The following is a 4,029-nucleotide window of genomic DNA, read 5'->3' on the forward strand; positions in this document are numbered from 1 at the left end:
AAGGGGGATGTGCTGCAAGTCGATTAATTTGGGTAACGTGAGGGTTTTCCTATTCAACGTGTGGCAAATAATCCCTAGGTATTGTCATTTGACTCACTCTTTTGGAATTCCGTAAGTGCTCTTGGAAATTATTTAGTGCTCCAGCAACATTTAAAATTTGGCCTTTTGAATTTCTAAAAAAATGATTAGACAACTCCTTTTGGCCTCAAACTTTTTGTGACTTCTAGAAATAATGTGCTTCCGCAAACCCTAGGCCCAATCCCCACTTCCCGATCCATGTCTTCCCCTTCCCCACCCGATCTGGATCGGTGGTTTGCAGGAACAACCCGGTCGATCCCCTCCTTCCCTCTCCTCGGCCGACCCGACCTGGGCGCCGCGCCGTCCCCCGTCGCCGCTTGACGACATCGCCGCCGCCGCCTGGAGGCCTTTCTCCCTCGCCGGACCTCGCTGGACGCCCCCGCCGCCTCGACGCGCCGGTCCCCGTCGCCGGACCTCCTCACACTCTCCCTCATCGGACCTCCTCACACTCTCCCTCGCCGGACCTCCCCAAGCCTCGCCGACGAACCCCTGGATCGGGGGTGAGCAACACCTCCCTCTGTCTCTCTCCTCACGTCGTCCGCCGCGCCGCGCACTTGCCCCGCCCATGCTGCTCGCCTCCCCCTGCCGTGCTTCCTGCCCCGGTCCGCCTCCGCCGATGTCCCGCAGCGCCTATGCCTGTCGCTTCCTTTTGCTCTGCCTCCGGCCGGCCTCACCGCCCCGCGCGACGCTCGCTGCGAGCCGCAGCAGTGCGCCCGCCGTAGCTCCCACCGCTCCTCGCGCCGGCCTCCGGTCGCTGCCCGCGTAGCCCCTGACCGCGCCCCCTGCTACGCTGCTCCCGTCGGTTGCTGTACGCTGCGTTGCCGCGGCTGCTCGCTGTTGTTTCCGGCGCGCACCCGCCGCCCCAAGCCTCCACCGCGGCCCTGCTGGCCGGTGGCGCCGAGCCGGGCTCCGCCCTGCCATGGCCCCGAGCAGACCTCTGGCCGCCGACGCCTTGTGCGTTCGTGCGTGCCCTGCCTGGGAGGCCGGTTGTGCCTCTGCTAATGGGCCAACCCAACTAGATTAGGGGGCCTAATTAACTCATCTAACTTAACCTTTTACTAACCCATCACTTACATGTGGGTCACCCTGCTAATAAAACGTGGCTAAATAAGTTTGCTAAAACTGTGTCAATGACATGTGGCCCCAGGGCAATATAAAAGGTTTAATTTAACTCTAGTTAAAACCTGGCTCTATGACATGTAGGCCCCACAGAACTGTTGAGCTGGCCTCACCTGTCATACTCTAAGACTAGTTGCTGCTGTGTATAAAAGGGTTTTGTACTGTTTTGGATAATTCAAATTATATAATTCCAGAAATTCTAGAAAATTAATAAAATCTTAGAATTCATATAAAATAATTCGTAACTCGGATGAAAATGTTTTCTACATGAAAGTTGCTCAGAACGACGAGACGAATCCGAATACGCGGTCCGTTTACCTGTCAGATGCCTCTAACTATCTGAACATGGAACATTCCCCCTCCAGTTATCTGTCTGACACAGGTCCGGAACCGGGAACTCCATCCCGGTTGAATTCCCCCTTCACCTATAACGTCTAGGACCGCGTTAGAATACGTCTAGCTATGCATGTTGTCCTGTTATGCACTTGCTTGCTATGTATTTATTGTTTCTCCTTCCTCTTCTCTTCGGTAGACCCCGTGGCGGCTGTCGATGCCGCTGTGATCGACTACGTCACCGACGACCCCTCCTTCTTGTCTGAGCAACCAGGCAAGCAAACCCCCCTTGAGCATTCCGATATCGCTCATTTCTTTCCATCTCATGCTTGCATTAGAACTGCTACTACTTTCTGTATGATCCTACTCTCATGCATAGCTTGTTGTTGTTACCTACTTTCATACCTTACCTGCTTATTCTAAACTGCTTAGTATAGGTTAGTTAGAGATCCATCAGTGACCCCCACCTTGTCCCAGTTGCCTCGCTTTATGTTCGATGACTCGATCAATGTGATCGACGTCCAGACCCCGACATCGCACATCACCCCCCTAGTTGTACGACTCTGCAGAGTTACCATTGAGTGTCGAGAGTGGAACCTCTTAAATCACTCCTGATGAGACCTCTGTAGTGTAGCTATAGGGTCGAGGTCATCGAGGGTGATTTCCTCCTTAACCACTTCCGTTACGGATCTGTCGTGCAACCCATCAAATGTGAACCTCGAGGGTGGATCCTCTTACGTTCACCTTGATGATAACATCGAGTGGGATTCACCGGGGTGATTCCTCGGGTTTTGTAACACCCCCAGTGTCATGCCACAGTAACCCTCTGTGATTAAGTTAATCATTTTTCCAAACAGTGCTTAATCACCTTTGATTCAAATCTCAATTTAAATTCCACTTAGGAATCAAAATCAATTTGCAAGTGAATTTTGAAGTTGCACAAAAGTTGCTGCAAAATAGTCCATCATTTAGTCAAAATTCCATAACATTTAATTGTTAAGGAGAACAACATCACCTAAGCGCTAAGATGGACTATAGCAATTATTACAATGCAATTTCAGCATTTTAAAGTGTTATCTTATTTGCGAAAAATGCAAATGGATTTCTCTAGCCTCCAAACTATTTGTGGCACTGCCTAAAAATGCAAACTATTTAATAGGCTAAGTCCCACATTTTTTTCTCAGATCTTTTGGTTACCCTAAATAGTCATTTTCTATCTCTGTTATTTTAAAAAGAGGAAAAAAAGAAAGGGCCACCCCCCACGCTGGGCCGAATGGCCCAGCTGGCCGCTGCACCGGCCGGCCCACCAGGCCCAGCCGGGCCTCCTTATCCACCCCACCCCACTCCCGAACCCTAACTACTACCCCCCCACTCCCACCTCGTTCCCTCACGATCCCCTCGCTCCTCCCCCTTCCCCCCAATCCAGTCCCCTCCCCCTCTCCCTGATCTGGGCGCCCTTTGCCCCGAGCACCATCGCCGGTCGCCGCCCGGTGGCTTCACCGGCATCGCCGGCCGAGGCCACCTCGCCGCCGCCCGTCTTCGCCCCTTCCCCACCGTCGCCGCCTCGCCTCCTCGTCCGCTCCCCGAGCGCCGTCATCGAAGGCCGCCCCGATGTCGAGCTCCTCCGTCCTCGGCCTCCTCCTCGCGCCCGCTGCCATCCCCCTGCATCGGACGGTGAGGCCGCGGCCTCCCCCTTCTCTCCCCTGCTCGCGGCTCCTCGTGCTCCGGCCACGCCCTGGCCGCTCTGCTCCGCGCCGCCCACTGCATCCCCGTGCCCCCGGCCACGTCGCCACGTCGTTCCGTCGCCCGCACGCTGCTCCGCTTGCGCCCGAGGCTCCATGGTCGCACCCCTGGCCATCGGCCCCATGCGTCCCCACCACTGCAGCTTGCTGCTCCGCCCCGGGCCGCCGGAGCCCTGGCCGCTGTTGTGGCCGGCCTCGCCGTGCCCTGGCTTCATCCAGTGGTCGCGTGCGCGCGGCACAGCTGTGGCTGGCCGGCCACAGCCGCCGCCCCACCCTGGGTCGCTGACCACAGGGGCCCCCGCCCTGGCCAGATGGGCCTATGACAGTGGGGCCCGCCCCTAAAACGTTTAAAAGAAAATGTATTTAAAAATAAAAAATAACTAATTAATTAATGAAATAGGTAATTAATTAACTTAATTAACTCTGTTTAGTACCTAATTAACTTGATTAGTTAATTAAAATTGTTAATTAGTTGTTAGACTATGACAGAACGGCCCCACATGTCAGGGTTGACTTTGGTCAACTCTGTTGACTGCTGATGTCATGATGACGTCATGCTGATGCAATAACCCCCCATTTTAGATTTAATAATAATTTCAGAATATTGTTTAAACTTTGGAAATTTATTTAAAATAATTCGTAGCTCGGATGAAAATGTTTTCTACATGAAAGTTGCTCAGAACGACGAGACTAGTCGGAATACGCGCTCCGTTCGTCCGCCACACATCCCTAGCATAGCGAACATGCAACCGTCCCC

This window comes from Triticum urartu, chromosome 7 (genome assembly GCF_003073215.2).
Source record: "Triticum urartu cultivar G1812 chromosome 7, Tu2.1, whole genome shotgun sequence".
Classification (NCBI taxonomy): domain Eukaryota; kingdom Viridiplantae; phylum Streptophyta; class Magnoliopsida; order Poales; family Poaceae; genus Triticum; species Triticum urartu.